The sequence below is a fragment of the Canis lupus genome, chromosome 24 (assembly GCF_048164855.1).
Source record: "Canis lupus baileyi chromosome 24, mCanLup2.hap1, whole genome shotgun sequence".
NCBI classification, from domain to species: Eukaryota; Metazoa; Chordata; class Mammalia; order Carnivora; family Canidae; genus Canis; species Canis lupus.
This window is the reverse complement of record NC_132861.1, coordinates 51,340,371-51,358,093: the sequence shown is the minus strand read 5'-3', so window position 1 is coordinate 51,358,093 and position 17,723 is coordinate 51,340,371. Positions and strand designations below refer to the sequence as shown.

The 17,723-nt window shown below is 59.2% G+C and overlaps 1 protein-coding gene and 1 long non-coding RNA gene across 7 annotated transcripts in view; one reads left to right on the top strand and one right to left on the bottom strand.

The window, feature by feature from the left end:
* HDAC4 (histone deacetylase 4) overlaps positions 1 to 17,723 on the top strand; it is a 274,710-nt gene that overhangs the window by 55,008 nt on the left and 201,979 nt on the right. Inside the window, exon 1 of one of the 5 annotated variants that reach the window (XM_072796922.1) lies at positions 15,782 to 15,943. The exons of the other annotated variants lie outside the window; for them this stretch is intronic. The gene's annotated coding sequence lies outside the window, so the exon portion shown is untranslated. Of the gene's footprint in view, positions 1 to 15,781; positions 15,944 to 17,723 lie in introns of those variants that run through there. 5 annotated transcript variants of the gene reach the window in all.
* On the bottom strand, positions 4,024 to 16,661 carry LOC140616311 (uncharacterized). 2 transcript variants are annotated; one of them, XR_012016861.1, is made up of 3 exons: positions 16,321 to 16,661; positions 4,423 to 4,549; positions 4,024 to 4,333 (listed from the first exon to the last, which is right to left on the bottom strand). It is a non-coding gene; the product is annotated as an uncharacterized lncRNA (long non-coding RNA). The 2 variants fall into 2 exon arrangements; XR_012016860.1 differs by lacking the exon at positions 16,321 to 16,661 and adding an exon at positions 7,710 to 8,251.

Here is a 17,723-nt window from a genome sequence, read left to right as displayed (position 1 = left end):
AACGGCACTATTTCTCGGAAGTTGAACGTTTCAGTAGCTTTGTAGAAACCGAGAGCTTGGTGATCCTTGTGCCCGCGCGGGAGGCGGGCACCTCTCGGCCGCCGAGGCCCGTGGGTGTGGGGCCCGCCGTCCCCACGCGGCGTGCCTGTGGCTGCGGTCCAGGCTCGGGGCGGGCGGGGGGACCCGACACAGAGGTGACACAGCCCCCGGACGCGGCTCTTCACGGAGCGGGCTCGCGTAGGGTGGCCAGCTTCACTGACTGTGTTCCTGAGAGCAGTTTATTTAATCAACAGGAAGATACTTTCCTCTCCCTGGTTTTAAAAGCTCAGGTCGTCGTCTCAAATTCGCACAGTCGTGAAAGACTTGGGAAAGGAAAGAAAACACCCTCGTGTCCGCAGCGGCTCACAGGCGGCTGAGGGACGCGTTGTGGGGAGACTCACACGTTCCGCCTCGCACGGATTCTGGGCATCGGCGCGCACACGTGTGTCTGCACCTGTCATGCGCCCCGTAGAACCAGGGGTGCTCGTGGTCGCCGCGTACTCCTTCTGCCCCTAAAGGTCCTCTTCTGGTGGGACTTCAGGGTTTTATTCTCTAGTAAATGACACTTCCGCGGGACATTCTTAGATCTATGTCTTTGAATTTGGGGCTGCTTGCTTTTATTCTCGTTTTCTCAGGCAAACGGCCTAGAAATAGCATTGCTGGGATGGGGTGGCGCACGCAGGGGGGCACGTGGCACCAGGCTGGCCCTCAGCTGGTGGAGCCGTGCAGCCATGGCCGGTTGTGAGGACGCCGCTCCGATGCCCAGCGGCAGCCGGTCTGCAGGGCGCCTTCACTGGCGGACGGGAGGCGAGGCCCGCGGCGACAGCTCCCGGCCCCGGCCGTCCTGCGTGCTCGGAGACTGGCCCGGTGCCTAGTGGCCGTGCAGCAGGGCAGACGGAAATTCCACAAATGTCCCAGAGCTTCCCTGTGCCGCTGTCCCACCTCACTCACGGCGTCGAGGGGCGCTGATTGAGCCTGTCCCCTGTGCCAGGCTGCTCTAAGCGCCGGGATCTCCAGTGTCCCTCGGTGCTCCTGGGGCATCACGCAGTAGACAAGTAAATTACTATATAATAGTAAAAATGGCTAACATTGGGTGAGCCTATGATGTAACTGGCACTTTTTCTAAGTGCTTTCTACGTATTTGCAGATTTAATTCTTGCAAGAGCCTAGAAGTAGGTTTATGATCCCGCGGGCATCCCCATGTAGAGATGAGAAAGCAGAGGCCTAGAGGAAGGAGGTCACTTGCTCAGGGGGTCCTGGTAGGCACTTCGTGCTCCCCTGCCTCAGAACTTAGCACATCCAGGGTGGTTTCAGGTGACGCTGGTCCCAGTGAGCAGGGTGGGGCCCAGAGGGTGTACTGGGGAAGTGCATGACCCGTCCAGCAGTGTGGTTGATTCTGGGTTTGAGGATGGCTTTGAGGGATTTTGCCCAGGGTAGTGACACCTAAGTGTTCATGATCAGGCTCTTGGGTGCCCGCCTCCAGGATTCCAGGTGAGAGGCAGATGGGTTGGGCTGGGGGTGGGGCTGGCGGGCTGCAGGTGGACAGGAGAGGGGCATGTGTCCTGAGCGGCTGCGAGCTGGGCCCGTGGGGCCTGGAGGCGGTGGGGGCTTCTTCCCACAGATGGCAGAGAGGCTGGGGGGCGCGTCCTGCAGCAGGACCCAGAGCTGGGCTCTGCCACAGACCGTGTGCAGTGACTTGAGTGAAGAACTGTGAAAAAGGAGATCTGCTGGCTCTTGACCCAGTACCCGCGTGGGTGGTAGTGGGTGCAAAACCCCATTTCCTCGTAAGCAGATTCTTCTACTTTAGCAAGTGTGAGCTGCTTTTAGCCTCATCCCGAGACTCCTAGTGTTTCCTTTCAGAGTGTGTGTTCTGCTTCACTGGGCTTTTCCCCTGATGCCTGGTGCTGGGGTGTGGCTGCGAGGCCCCGGCGCCCCCACGGCCCCCGTGGTCTGCGAGGTCAAGGCTGTACTGATGAAAGTATGAGACGTGGCTGACATTTCTCCCGGTGGGTGGGCGTGCCATGGGCAAAGCTGCTGGTGCCCCGGCAGGCGTGGGGCCCCTGCTCGTGAGGTTCGTCACTGCCCGGCGTGGGCACAGAGGGAGCGGTTTCACTTAGGATGTTCTTGGTGAGGCAGGACAGTCGTCACTTTTAGGGAGCACGTAGGCCTCTGCCCGGGAGGTGCTGGTCTGTTTGGTGCCCTGCGTGACGAGGCGGGCCCTTGTGCCACCGGCTGGTGTGGCGGCGCCCCCGGGAGAGCTGTGTGGTGGCCGGGTGGCCCGCCGAACGGGCCCTTCTTCCGTGGGACACCATCTGTACTTGGGAGGATAACTGATGGGTAAACTGTGGGTGTTCAGGCTTGGCCACCTGCCAGATAATTTCTTAAAAATGAAGCTCGGCTGTCACTTTAAGGAAAACAGCTGACAGTGTGTGTTGCCAGCGATGACATTTCAGCTCGCAAGTGGGAACAGGGATTTGGGAGCCATGCACCCCCCTTCCACCCATAGCGTCTAATGGCACGCGTCAGCCTCCAGGAGAGCTCGCTGCTTTCCACGCCACCAGGTCCCGATGTCGTGGGCCCGGGCGGGGTCAGGAACCCTCGCAGGGTGGCCCCTGATGCAGCCAGGTGCACGGAGCTCGCTGGGGTGGGGGTCACGGCCACGCTCCCACGTGCCGCCAAACCAGGAAGCCTGCAGGCCCCGCCGGCTGGGACTGCGCCTGCCCTCCAGCCCCGACTCTGTGAAGTGGGCTGCCTTTGTCCCTTCCACCCGAACCCCGCCCCCCCATCCCAACAGACGATGCTCCAAGCCCATGTGACAGTCCCGCTGACTTCCCCCAAGCCAGATCCCACAGAGACTTGCAAACCATGCCACTCTGCTCACTACTTGTTTTGTGTTTTGGAAAAGACACCTATTTTTTTCATAAAAATATATAATTTCCATTAACATTCAGTGACATGGTCATTTTCAAATGAATTAAATGAACGTTGAAAAAAAATCTTGGTTTTAATTTGTAATGTGGCAAATATCGATATGTATAGCCACATAAAAGCCCTTTGGGTGCTCATAGTTTTAAAGAGGATGGAGGGGCTCTGAGCCTAAAAACTATGAGAACTGCTGTTCTAAGCCAGCTGGTGTTGATCGGCTTATATTTTTTAAAAGCACTTAAAATTACTTTGTCCTTGGTGTTCTGACCCTGAGGCCTGAGGAGGCAAGGAGGAGCAGTGTGCTGGCAAGGGCAAGTGTTGCTCCTGTGTGGGTGTGTATGGGGGGGTGTGCACCTGTGTGGGGCGGTGCTCCGGACCTAGAGGTCTGGGCCTCTCTGTGGTCCCACCTGGTGCTCAGGTGGGCCTCAGGGACGACAGATGCAATCACCCCGCCTCGGGCCCATGAGCACCGCTGGGCAGGAGTTACAGCTATTCAAAGTGATTGTCCTATATCCCTGTATTATTGATCTTCTTTTTTTTTTTAAAGATTTATTTATTTATTTTATGATAGACATAGTGAGAGAGAGAGAGAGAGACAGAGACACAGGAGGAGGGAGAAGCAGGCTCCATGCCGGGAGCCTGACGGGGGACTCGATTCCGGGACTCCAGGATCGCGCCCTGGGCCAAAGGCAGGCGCCAAACCGCTGCACCACCCAGGGATCCCCCCCCCCACCCCGTATTATTTATCTTACATTTAGTTATATATTGTTAAGGTTTATTACACAAATACATATGTAGCTGATGATGAAGGAATTTACTAGGATTTTTGTTCTCCTTTAATGTTTGTCAATTTGCACAAAGGCAGACTTCAGGAAAGACCGTAGTAAATGTGGCTCTTTCAAATGCTTCTTCTGAACCCAAACTGCCCAATAAACACGGTCACTTGGAGAATAAATGATGACAGCGTTAGAAGTGCCGAGTAGTAAAGCAAACAAATAGAAGAGCCAAGAGAGGTCTAAGAGCAAAGAAGAAAACACATCCAATAGGAAGTTGAGGTAGAAACTTTCTCGATAAATGAACACTTTTATTTTTGCCACAAAGGCGCCCACACTGTTGCCGCCCTGCACCGCGCACGCCCAGATGAAGGGGTCCTGGGGCCCGCAGCGCCATCAGCCGGGAGGGACCTGTGCACAGTGCACACAGGTGGGCCTCCGCACCACTAGGATGGGGAGTGACCTAGAAGGAGGTCACCCAGAAGGAAGGGTCTCAGCGCTTAGCCGCGGTCAGCTGGCCGCCGTCAGCCGTGCGCCAGAGCACGCGGCGTATCCGACGTCTACACCCGACGCAGAGGAGCAGCATCCTTTCCCTGCTAAGAAGCAACATGAGACGGTTGTCAGTAAGAGAAACTAGTATGAACCTGGGACTTGTTGGTCCCAGCTGAATGTTTCCTAGAATTACCTGCTCCCTAAGGGACCCCTCTGTATCTTCTCAAAGTTCACCCCGTGTCGGCTCTCTTGGAGATGGCTTCTGAGCTTCTGCAAGCGTCACCCTTTTTTATGTGATGGAAGTGCCCTAATTCTAGAACCTGTTGGAAACAACAAGAAAACCAAGGTTATAAGTAATTTTTACTTCTGAATGGGTCTGTAGGCCCTGTGCAGAACGGCGGGGGAGGAAGGCGAGACCGCAGTATATGGCTGACACCGAGGGTTATGGCGCAGATGTCACTGCAGGGAAACTACAGAGTTCACGTGGGTACAGGAGAATGCTTGGGAAGAATACCAGAGTAATAAGTCCTCCAATGTTCATAATTTTAAAAAATCCCCCAAATGGGAGGAAGTATATAGTTTTTTTCTGAATAGGTTAGAGATTAGAGAAAGTGGAAGTCAGCTTTCCACGGCTGGGAAGCCCTGGAGGCCTCGTGCTCACGTGGACAGGGGACCTGGCACCTCCCCGGGTGTCGCTTGCCATGCGGGCCGTGTCCATAGGGTGTGCAAAGCCAAAATAGGTTCACTCAGGCCGAAAGGACTCCCTGACGACAATCCACCTGTTTCATATTTGCCACTAATTATCAGAAAAGCCCAAGAACTGGTAGATGGTTTTGGTGATAGGAACCTCCAGACGTGCGATGACAGAAGCGTCGCCGACGACCCCACTTCTGCGCACGTGGGGACCCGGCCGTGTCGCCGGCAGAGGCTACTGGTGGCTGCTCTGCCCACGATCAGTGTTTGTGGTGAGCGGCCATTGTCGTAGCCACTTTGTCATTCTCTTTGGATGTTTCCCCGCACGGTTAATTTTCACTGTGATCCTGAAGAGTTTTACCCCGTCACCATTAGGCCCTGTGGGCCCCCTTTCAGGAAGGAGAGTAGAGGGGGCACAGGGTCCCCGCGGCCCCCAGAGGCAGGTGTGCTCAGAACCCTGACGTGCTCACTCATCCTTCCCCAGCCTTTAAAACCTACACGCGAACGCGTTCCTCGCACTACGATTCTAGTTTTGCGAGGTCGTGGACCACACATGGAGGAGGGCATCCCGTGTGTTGGGCTCCTCCGTGTGCGTGTAGCTGTTGATGACTGTTCTCAATAATCCGCGTTCTGAACGTTCACAGTGAGTTCATTTTCCCGTGGAAGCTTGTTTGCAGCCGCCGTCACACGTGCCGGGTGAGCATCCCGCGTGCGTCCTCGGGCCGCCTCGCCCTGCCCCAGCGGGGAGGGGGCTCAGGGTCGGGGCGAGCGGCGTGGGCTCTGCGTGGCCGTGCCGGTGTGTCCCACGCAGCTGCTCCGGCGTGTACTCCGCTCAGCGTGTGCACGGCCGATCCTTTCCCTTCCTGGTTTTCCTCTTCACTTCCACTTGTGCTGTGATCTCGGACTTACGGGAAAGTTACAGGAATAGTGCAAAGATTTGCTATAGATGTTTATTTATACAGATAACTTTTTTGGGAACCGTTTGGAAGTTGGTCTGGGTGCTCTCTGCCCCATGTCGTCCAGTACGTATGACCCCGAAACAAGGACGGCCTCTCAGCAGCTCTGCGGTGCGGTGATCAGACTCAGAAAACCACCAACGATGCAGCAGCGTCATAAAATCCTAGGCTTTCATCCGATTTTGCCAGCTGTCCTCATAAAGCCTTACATCTGGAGAAAACCTTGGCCCCTCGGCTCCTCCGGACCAGCCTCTTGGTCTTCTGTATGTTTCGTGACATGAACCTTCTGGAAGATGCAGACAGCCGTGCTGTAGCGAGCATGGGATGTTGCAGTGTCCATGATCGGAGTGCGGTGACGCCCCCAGGGCTGGAGCCACCACAGCGATGCTCTGTTCTCTGCGCGTCCTGTGCCGGGTTCCAGGTGGCCGGCGTCCCGTTCCTGGGGGTGCTGACCCGACCACTGGGGTAAGGTGCTGCTGCCGGGCTTCCCTGGAGAGTCAGCCTTTCCTTTTTCGTCGATAAGAATCTTGTGGCAGATGCTGTGGGAGGTGCAGATGCCGTGTTGCTCCCCAAGCCCTGACCTCTGGCTTCAGCGCCCTGGGTGACGGCGGTGGCCCCGGGTTCAGCAGCCACGGGTGTGGTGGCGACGGTGGCCGAGTTGTCACCACGTGCAGCGGTTGGCTTTCTCCTACTGAGAACTTCCTTCTTTTCTTCATTTATTTCTTATCTGTTTATTTATCTAAAGTAGTTTGGAGCCATGGATTCTTATTTTATTAGCCGGGTTGATTCTTCCTTAACATGATTTGTTCTGGTGCCCACAGGGTCCAAGCTTGCCCGATGGCGGCCCCTTCATGCCGGCCCCTCCCGCGGGTCCCCGCGCACTGCCGCCCCGCACTGCTCTCCGCGATGCAGGACAGTAGTTGGGCCTCCCGTGGGCCTTCCCTGCCCTCCCCTGGGTCTTTGTCAAGTTCTGTTCTCAGGACCAGCATTTGGAAAGCCAGCTCTGCCTGCAGGCTGTGCCGACCTTGTCCCTGGCTGTGAGCAGGCCACGCTGGCAGGTGGACACGCGTGCAGGGACACCCACGCACGGCCTCCCACCCAGGTGGGTCCCCGTGACCCGCAGAGCCCACGCACACGCACACCCTCTCCCCAGGTGGGTCCCTGTGATCCGCAGAGCCCACGCACACACACATACCCTCCCACCCATGTGGGTCCCCATGACCCATGGAGCCCATGCACACCCTCCCCCCAGGTGGGTCCCCGTGACCTGCAGAGCCAAGGCCACCACTTCTACCTCCAGTGTGGCTCCACAAGGCCCGGTGACCCCCTCTTTCCCGTAGTGTCACCCCTCCTCCCACAGTGAGAACCCTCCCTCCCTGTTTCCCTAATCTCGGTACTTGCTGATTTAATCCCAGAATAGGCTCCGAAAGAATTCCTCAATCTGTGCCTCCAGGGGAGAGCAAGGCGCTCACCGAGTCGGGTGTTTGTTCAGCGGGTGCCGTGAAATACGGCCCGAGCCCTGCGTCTCCGAGCTGCGTGGGTCGCTCGTCGCGCCCCGTCCTGGCCTCCGCGGTTGTGTTACTCACTTCAGATGTGGTTTGGTTCATTTGTTTGTTTGCATTTCAGTTTTTCCCTCTCTTCATACCTTTTTATTTTATTTATTTTCACTTTCTGAGTGTGTGAGACGGGAGTGCCGTGCCGTCCCTGCAGCCAGTGGTGGGTGAGAAACGGGACCGAGAGGCGTGGGGCCCCCGCGTGGCCCGGCTTCCCCCGGGGCCGCCTGCCCCCAGCTCCGCCCTGAAGGAGAGAAGAGCAAACACACGTACGTTACTTTGGATTCCGTGTTGCACCCGAGGAGCATCACAGGTAGTGCTCTTGCACGCGCTGTCGCACACCGGAGCGGCCCCGGAGCCCTGCCGCCCCCCCACGGAGCCCCCGCCTGCACTGCCCGGGAACGAGCGTGTGCGCACGTGCTGCCTCCGCTGGACCTGCACCCCCAGGCTGCCCCTGCGGGCGGATGTCTACGGAAGATGAGCAGACGCATCCTTGGGTTCGATTTTGCACAACGTGCCCGTAGGAAGCCTGCGCCGGTTTGCAGTCCCGTGCCCCCGCCCGCCCGCTGCGCCTCTTCCCACGCGGTTTGCAGAGCAAAGGGTGTTACTTCTTGCCAATCTGACAGATAAGGAACGGAATGTCCGTGTGAAGGCCTCTTTCTCTCCCGACGCCTTTGGCCTGTTTTTCTATCTGGATTCTGGTCATCGTTCCCACAATTTTTAAGCACTTTTAATACATGAGGAATTTTAGACTTTATCTGGGAGGTAGATTGCAAATACTTTCCCCTAATCTGTCCACTGGATTTTGAAATCTTTGTAGTGCTCCTTTGCCATGTAAAAGCACGCCCCCGACCCCACCCCGGCACGGTTCACGTTTACCAATTTCTCCCTCTCCCTCCCCCTCCCTTCCCCCTCCCCTTCCCCTTCCCCTTCCCCTTCTTCTCTGCTTCTGGCTCTTGAGTTGCAATGGGAAAGCTTTCCTCTGTTCCCTGCATAGGAGGAACCCCCACGTCTTGTTCTGGGGCTTGTGTTAGTTCACTTTTTACGGCAGGTCCCTGGTCTGAGAGGCATTTATACGCGCGTGCGTGTGAGGTGTGGACCTAGTTGTATCTCTTTCCAGTGGCTCCCCAGGGGGCCCAGCACCATCGGTTAAACAGCGAGCGGTCCAGACGCCACCTGTGCCGCGCTGGCCGGTCTGCCTGTCTGTGTGTCCGTCCTCCGCTGCCTCAAGCACGGTGGCTCCCGGGCTGTTTTACGGTCCGGCTGGAAGCGTCAGTGGCCCTCCCACACCTGGTGCACGTCTGTCCCGTCGCGGCCCTCGGGCTGGCGCGGGTCAGTGTGCCTCCCCCTGCCCTGCGGCCCCCAGCCGCGTGTACCTCTCCCTCGTGTCTTTGTGTCCCCCTCCTGGTTATCTCCTCCGCACTATTTTACGGTTCTCCAGTTTTCTCTCCGGCCGTAGCCGATGGATTACTCAACTTACTCATTTAGTTTTTAATTTTAATCATTAACCGTTTTTTCCTTACAAGCTGTATTTGGGTCATTTTCCGACGTGCCTGACCGTTTTTGATGTTAGTGAGGACAGGTGGCACGCAGTCTCAGTCTCCCCCTGCGCGCCCCTCCGGCGGAGCTTCGGGCTCTTACGGCCCCTCTGGCAGGTGGAGACCGCGGCAGAGAGAGGTTACGGGATCCGGGGCTGCGCAGCTGCTGAGTGACAGTCCCCGACAGCCACTCGCTCCCTGGATGACCCTGTTTGTTTCTTCACGCCTGGTGTTGAGATGCAGTTTGTGGTCAGATCAGATTTTCCTGTAATTGGAGTCTGCCCCGGCCTGACCTCCACTCCCTGGGCCATTCCCCTGCGTTTGATTTTAGATTGTGACTTTATGCCTCATACTGTTGTACCGACGTTCTTGGGGGTTGGGAACACACCCATCCAGGGGCGATGTGTGTCTGTGTCTGCCTGGTGCGGAGCGGCGCAGGCCTGGGCAGCGTCACCTGGGATGCACTTCCAGATGCATCTGCCCCAGTGTCTGTGTCAGGTGTCGGAGGTTGTCGGATTCTCCCCCAAAGCCCTGCCAGGGGTCTGTGTCGTGGACCCTGGGGTAGTCATGTCTCTTGATTTGCCCTCCCCACGGTGTCAGGGCTCCTGGGTGTGTCCCTTCGCAGGGAGGTTTCCCAGCCTCCCTGGGGGTCCATGGCCCCGTCCCCTCCTGCTCAGCCCCCGGCTTGGTCTCCTGGTCTTTAGCGGGGGCCCGAGTCAGGTGGCAGCCTCAGGATGGGGTGAGGTCCTGCCCGCCGAGGGTTCCTCACTCCCGTGCCAGCTCGGCTGTGCTTGGAGAAGGATCTAAACACTTGACGCCACGTTGCCAGACTCACAGGCTTCTCTGGGCCGCTCGGCTTTCTTCTGAGGACGCTTATTTTCACGAGGAGCGAACCTTGTCTCCCATGACGTCAGGCGGCTGGCCTGGGGATGCGGAGGCCTGCCCAGTCACATCTGCTAAGTGACGAGGAAGACCTCGATGGTTCCTGACCGCGCTGCCCGATGTGAAGAGCGGGCCGGGGTCTATGCCCGTCCTTCGGCCTCCAGAGGACGCTCCCGGAGCATGGCCGGCTCTCGGGCTCTGCTCTGAGCCCTCGCTTCCACACTGCTGAGGTGACTCCCTGCCGGTCCTGTGTCGCTGGTCCCGTCGAGGACTGCTGGTACTGCCTATTAAGAGTATATTTAAAACTATGACATGAGTGCGAGCAGAAGCCAGACCGTGCTGCCGAGCACCCCTGGGTGCCGGTCGGAGGAGGAGCCGGGGAGCGGGCGAGGAGCCTGCGGTGTGTCCGGCCTCCCTCCCCTCGCCTTCCCGGGCCCACGCACAGCGGTTGGGCCTGGCGAGGGAGCTTTGTACACCGGCTTCTGCCTCAGCCCGTGGGCACCCGGCATGTGCTGGGCGAGGCCACCCGAGTTGTCTTCCCGGGATGTGCCCTCCTCGGCTCCTTGCCCCGCAGCCCCACTGACCAGGAACGCGTGCCCTGGCCAGTGCGAGGACAGAGGTGCAGAGACACTTGCCAGCCGTGATTGCACCTGTCCTGGCAGGACCAGGAGACTTCATCGTGTAGACGAGGCCCGAAAGGAGGGCGCTTTGCCTCAGGCCACCTGCCCGTGCCGGCCCTGGGCCTCGGACCGGGGGCCCTGCTTTCTGCCGAAGCTCTCTGTCCATTTTGCCAGGCCGCGTCCGTGGGGCCAGCGTGGACAGGCAGGCCACAGATTCCCGTCGTCTGTGCTGGGCTGCCGGGTGCCGGGTGAGCTCCCCGAAGGACGGTTGCAGAGATGAGTGGCACTTCCCTGGGCCGTGCTGGCAACAGCGCCGAGGTTCTTGTTCCAGCGACTGTGCTCATTTTTATGGAAGGCAGATATGAGAGTTTTAATTTAGTTGGACACGCAAGGAAAAGCCTGAATTTGGCTTCCTCTGTAGCAGTGCAGTGGTTCATTTTTCTGAACAAAACTGTAAATAACAGTCGAGTGTTTGCTTTAGAATGGAGGACGATAGGGAAGACTTTTTATTATCTGGCCTTGGCCTTCTTTCAAATAACGGAGGAAGGAAGGGGAGGATGTAAAATTGTGTGTGCCCGTGTGTGTGCGCACGTGTGTGCCCGTGTGTGTGCACCTGCACACTGACCCCTCGGCGGCCGCAGGTGGAGGTGCTCGCGCGGGGCCGTGTTCCTCGCAGGTTATGCGCCGTCGGGAGTGGGGCTCGCGTGGCTCCTCACTGGCTGTGGGGCAGGGATGGTGGCGTCTCTCGTTGGCCCTCGTGGACCTGGAGCACAGGGCAGAGGGCATGGTGAGGGCACTGCGGTGGCTTAGGTGGGCAGCGTCCCTGCCGCCCCCCAGGCCACTGCCCAGCCCAGGGTGGTGACCCGTCCCCGCCCTTGGAGGTCCAGGAGTGAGCACGCATTGCGTCCGGTGCCTTTCCATTGACTGATGATGATGACTTTACCCTCCTATTGGGATCCCTCAGGTCTAAACTGAGACTGTCTGGTTGTGATTTTTGTGACTTTGGGTTTTTCGTGGAGACTTCTGTTGAGCAGTATTCTCTCTCCCAGCACATGATGTTACTGCCAGAGGGGACCGCGGGATCTCTGCTCTTGGGGAGCATGTCAAGTAATCCTTCCTGAGCTCCTTAGCCCCGGGAGGGGTCTTGGGATCGGGTGGGCCTTGCCCGCAGGTCCCCCTGCTGCGTCACCCTGGGGACAAGCTGCTGTGGAGTTGTTAGAGCCGAGCATGGGAACTGCGTGTGAAATGCAGCTTAAAATACACATTTAATGTTTAAAACAGAAACATGAACTAGTAGTGCTTCTGTGGCCGTGTGTGACTGGGGAGGGGCCGCGCTGCCCCCACGCTGCCCCCTGCCCCTCACCTGGCAGAGGGTCCCGGAGCCCGTCCCTGGCCGCACGGCGCGGGGCTTCCTTCCAACAGAGTCCTCGGTATTCGGCGTCCTCTCATTTCTCGAATCTGTCATTTCCAACCTGCTGGCAGCACTCGGGCTCCTCCACTTCCCGGACGCGCAGAACGAGATGCTCGGTGTTGTGTGTCGGTGGATGGAGACAGCTGACGCTGGCTTAAGGGTGCTTCATCCTGCTATTTGTGTGGCATGTGGCACAACAGTCCGCACCGGCCCGGCTGGCTGCTTTGCCAGGGCCGAACGTTGCGACATGGAGCAGAACAAGTGTGCCGATGACTCCGGTCGTCTGCTCACGTGCCGTGAAGGCTGCTGAGCGCGAGGATGGGCATCCGCCGCTAAGGAGCGCAGGGAGCCCCGGTGGGGCCAGGCGCTGGGACACTCTGGGAGCTTCGTTTTCTTCTTTGTGAGATAGAACGAAGGCTGCTCGTCCTGGCAGAAAGCACGATGGGCCAGGCAGCCATCCCATGCCTGCGAGCTCCTCCGTACATGTAGGCAAACACCATTGGCATCGGATGCAGAGAGGATTATGGGATTGGTTTGTAACGGGACCTGACGGACTCATTCCCTTAGTGGCTGTTTAAGGAAAAACGGAGGGGAATACCAGTGATTGTCGCCTTTGTCCTGAGTTCCCGGGTCCTGCCGGGCAGCCCTGCTCAGGCTCAGCCCCCGGAGTGGCCATGGCAGCTTTTCCTGGGGACCTGGCCCGCGGGCTCAGGCCAGCACCCTGTCTCGTGTTCTCAAGGCAGGCTCGGCGGCTGCGCAGCCTCTAGTGGGTACTGGTTGCTTCTCTAAGTTACTAAAAAAAAAAAAATTTTTTCCCTCTATTTTTATAGGCAGTGTAGCCCCCAACCCCAAGGAAAGTGTGGTCTTAGGTGGGAATACCAGCGGCAGCGCCCTTCTCTGGGAGTCTTTCAGATTGGAGCTGGGGCAGGAGGCCCCTTGGTGTCTGGTGGCTGAACGGGGGACATGGGCCTGGGAGCTGCTGTGTTCAGGTTGCAGCACCAAACGGGAAGAGAGAGGTGGGCAGGCCGGCGGGGTGCAGTCCACGACCTTGGACCGTCGGTGGCACTGGTCCCCGAGGCTCCGGGGCTGCCTGGCACCCGACTTTCTTGAGAGGGCCAGGGTTTCTCTGGTTTCTGGGAGCTGCCCCAGGGGCTTTCCGCCCAATCTTCATTACTGCTCACGCAGGTACAGGTATGGCCTTCATCCTTGGCGACCAGAGGAGCCCAGACTTTACTGAATCAGATGACGGATCTGAACCTGAAGTAGGCGACAGTGGAGGGGAGGAGCATGTCTCTGGCCATGGCACCTGCTAACATGCAGACCCTGCCTTGTCTGCTCAGCAGGAAGGGGCCCCCGCAGGACAGAAGGGGAAGCAGAGGCAGGTGGGGAGCCTGGGAGGGGGGGCCGGATGGGAAGCAGGCTGTGCTGCTCTGGCCCATCATTGCTCCCACACTGTGGCTTTAGTTTTGAGTGAAGTGGGAGGTGGTTGAAAAGACCTCCCTGTGTCCGACAGCTCTGGTACCCACTGAGTGCTCGCTCGTAGGCCTTTCTTAGCGTATGGCAGCACGTTGGCCCAGGAACGCGGCGCAGGCAGGTTAAAGGCAGGGTGTTCTTGACTGTCCAGCGGCCATGGCCCGGCAGTGGCTTTGGACATGGCTCCCCTGCAGCAGGGCAGCAGTGATTCAGGGGTCCCATCAAAGCAGTTTGCCCATGTGTCTGTTTTGGGGAAAGGCGTGTTTCAGGGGCTTCTGCTTTGCGCACAGTGACCCAGGCCTGGCCTCCCTTGCTGGCGTGAATGGGCTCTTCTCTGTTCCCTTTGACCCTGTGTAACCAGATCCATGTCACAAGAGAGACAGCCCCGCTGTGCGCTAGGTGGGACCCCCACCCCCCTCGCCCCCAGGTTAGGAAAACAACAACGTATTCCCAGGGCTTCCTCCAGGAGACCCTCCCAGGTAGCCGGGGATGTGGCCGTCACCACGTAGGCCTCCAGGATGTCCTCTGCAGCCTCTGCTCTGCTCTGCACTCCTTTTTTTTTTTTTTTTTTAATTTTTATTTATTTATGATAGTCACACACAGAGAGAGAGAGAGAGGCAGAGACACAGGCAGAGGGAGGAGCAGGCTCCATGCACCGGGAGCCTGACGTGGGATTCGATCCTGGGTCTCCAGGATCACGCCCTGGGCCAAAGGCAGGCGCTAAACCTCTGCGCCACCCAGGGATCCCTGCTCTGCACTCCTGACGCTCGTGCGCAAGGTCTGGTCTGCTCCGTGACATCAGGGGCTAAGGCCCTGCTTTTTGCCTGGGGCCCCTGTTTGCTTCTCCCCTTTGGAGGCAGTGCCTTTCCAAACTGGGGGTGCGGTGGGAGGCAGAGTCGGCCCTGCCTGGCAGGGGGTGGGTGCTGTCCGCTGTCCTGTGCTGTTTTTTTCTTCCTGAAGTTCTGAGCCTGTTTTCCTCCGGGGCTCAAGGAACATGCCTTAGCGTTGCCAGGCCTTCCCGCGGCAGCAGCCTCGGGTCCTCCGTGACATTGCACGCCCTTGGGGCTGGACTGTGCCGCTTGCCAGTTAAGTGTCGCGCTTGAAATAGCTCTCCCCCAGCAGGTGTCTGCTGCCCCTGGTGCAGCGAGGAGGGCAGGATCTGAAGTCCGTTGGACGCCACTGCCGTCCTTCCAAGTTTGCGCACTGCTCCCTGCGGGGCGCTGGACCAGGCCCGGGCCAGATGGCAGACACGGGGTAGTGCTGGGGGCTTCTGCCCACGGCTGGGCGGTCCAGACCGCCGGGGCAGGGGCCCACTGCAGTTCTCGCCAGTCAGATCAGCCTCAGCCGCGTCTGTGTATTCATAAGAGAAAATTTTAAATTCTCACTTCCCTGTGTGCAGAATGGTTTACCAGGAGGCCAGTGATCGCCCTGGGCCGCTCAGCCGAGGACGGTTCTGCGGCTTGGTGGTTAGAGCTTGTGCAGGGTGGTTCACCTGGAGGCGGGTGGTTGCCCAGACCACTCAGCCGAGGAGACTCCCTGCGGCTTGGTGGTTAGATGTCTGCCCCGCGCGAAGCCCCCTAGATGCCCGACCGCCAGGTGGGGGCCTCTGCCGTGGGGACTCCTCCTTCTTGCCCAAAGCTGACTGGGCTACTCCAGGCGACTGTGGGAAACCCTGTGCCCCTGGCACCCTTGTACTTGACGCTGGCCCGCCTGTCGGCTCGGGTGGGTTCAGATGGCAGATGGCAGCCCTGGGGGGCCGCTGTGGAGCAGGATCCTGAGAGGGGCGCCTCCCTCGCCTGCCAGCGTCACAGCCTCGGCCGTCGGGGTGCGCGTGGTGCACGTGGTGCGTTTCCTTAATAAGAACCGCTGCTGCTTTCCAAGCTCGCGGAGGGGGTGCGGGAGCATAGCATCCCTGGGGGGCTCCGGAGCCCTGGCACCCTTGCTCTGAGGCCGTCCCTCCGCGTGCCTGACGTGCGTCTCCGCCCGGGGGCCCCGCTCCACCCTCGCTGCTGGGGCTCCGGGCGCTCTCTCGCGGGGACCCTCCGGAGCCTCCGTCCTCTACCTCCCCGGGGCTGAGGTCTGGGAGGCCGACCCCGGGCCGCAGAGAGCGCCCGCCTTCCTCGCAGCTGCACGTGGAGCGGGAAGACGGAGTTGGGAGCGGAGCTGAGCGGGGGTCCGAGGCGGAGCAGTCGGCGTCCGGGTCTCGCCGCGGGGGCGTTCGCTGTGAGCGCCCCGGTCAAGCGCCGCTGCCCCCGGGCCTGTCGCCGCCCCCGAGCCCGCGGCCCGGCCATTCCCTGGGAGTCGGGAGCCTTGAGGCTGCGGTGACCCCGCGCAGCATCTGCTTGTTATGTAATGTGACAACACGGGGATGAAATAGAAACCAGATGTCGGGGCGGGGCCACGCAGTCCTCATCAGTGGGCGCCGGCAGGGCCCGGCTCCACTCTCCTCCGTTCCAGGCCCACGGCCCCAGGACGACGGGCTCCGGGGGGGGCGCCTGGACCCAACCGAAGCCTTGGCTGACTGAGGCCCCGATCCAGTGCCATCCGCTCTCCTGAGAAACTGCACGGGATTTTCCGCGCCCTGTTACGTAAGTGCGGAGGTGGCTGTGCGTGGCCTAGTGACCTGCTAGCCGGGGTCCGTCTGCCGCCTCCTCCCCGGCCTCCGTGCTCTGTGTGTGGGGTGTAAGGGGGTCCGCGGTGCGCCAGGCAAGTGGCCGGGGCGCGTGTGCCGCCCGCAGATAGCGCCGTGGGCACCGGGACCCCCCGCCAGCCCCTGTGCCCAGCGCGGGGCGCCGCCGACCTCTCTTGGGATGCGGGAGGCCCCGTCACCTGCGCTCTCTGCCCGGGTGCCACGAGCCCCGGTCTTTGCCCTGACACAGAGTGCCTCCCTCTCGGGCAGCGACAGCCGTCAGGATGGTGGGTGCATGTTTCACTTTTGTCTAAAAACCGAAAATACCTCCTTTACCATTATTTTCCATTCGTAGGCTGATCTTCCAGAGAGATCTGTAGGTTCGGCACTTTGCTAAGAAGATCCTCTGGAAACAAAACCTAGGAATCTTGGCTAGCGTCTGTCACCGCTGGGTTGCTTTAAAGCCTCGCGGAATTAAGTTCTTGTTAGGAACGGCTGTGCTGAGGGTCATCCCGACATCCTGGGTTCCAGGGACCCAGCTCAGGGAGGCAGAGCCAGGTCTGTGGTTCCTTCTAGTCCCCAGCGTGAACCTTCCCGCTGGGTTCTCACTTTCTCATCTCTGAAACGATGGCCGGTATTCGTGGAGTGCTCCCTGGATGCTAGGCCAGTGCTAAGCGTGTGAGTGAAATCTCCTACGTAATCCTTAAAGCACACCTATGAAAGTAGGTGCTCTTATGACCCCATTTCACTGTGAGGAAATAGCCCAGGGAGGGTGGATGCTGTGCCCGGGGTCAGTGGGGCAGGGCCTTAGGAGACAGGACGTCTCTGGCTCTTTCCAGCTCTTGGCTGTGGCCTTCTCTTCCGGGGGGGACGCGGGGCCTTCGCCGCCTGATGCTCCTGGGCCTCGGTCTTCAGTTTGTGCGGGAACGTCAGAGGCCGGGGCAGACCCTCACCCTGACAGTGAGATTGTGTGCCGTTCCTAAACCCCTGGTCCTAGGAGAAAATGTAAAACACTCCAGTAGCTTTATTCTATTATGATTGTCCAAAATGAGAACTTGAAAAAAAAAAAAAAACCCACCCAGTGGCATTTGGAAGACTAAGCATGGTTGTCAGAAAATTATCCAAGTAAGTAGAACTTTTCCTAAAATCATTTTCTCAAACAGGAGTTGTCCTTTGACCATTTAGAAAGCCGTGTTTAGGATCCACGGTGGGCCGTGAGAGCTGGTGACGCGGGGGGCCCCTGTTTTCCAGGCAAGTGCGGGGCTGCTGGCACCACGCAGAGCCCCAGGGCCTCTGGCTGGTCCGGCTGCCAGCCTTTACGTCCCACCGGGTCCCAGCAGGGGCCGTGGGGCATCACAGGGAGGCCGCAGTCACGTCTCGTCTCACGCTCTGAGGTGCTTTGTTTCTAGATATAACCCCTTCTTCGTGGTTCTACAAACAGCTCATGTTTGTCTAAGGGTCTCGGGCTCGGACCCCACCCGCACAGATGGCTGCTGGGGCACGGAGCCCACTCCGGGTACCAGGCTGTGTGCCCAGGGCTCTTGTCCTCCCTCGTGTCAGGTTTCCAGACCCTTCCGGGCACCTGATGCCATAAGAAGGCAAAGCATGCATGGACACGGCCTGAGAAGGATCTTGCTGGCAGCGCGGCCCCTGGAGGGTGTGAGGCCAGAAGATGAGCTTGAGGAGCACAGCCGGTACTGCTCCCGTGGGCCCTGCGGCTCCCTGTCCTGCCGGGCGGG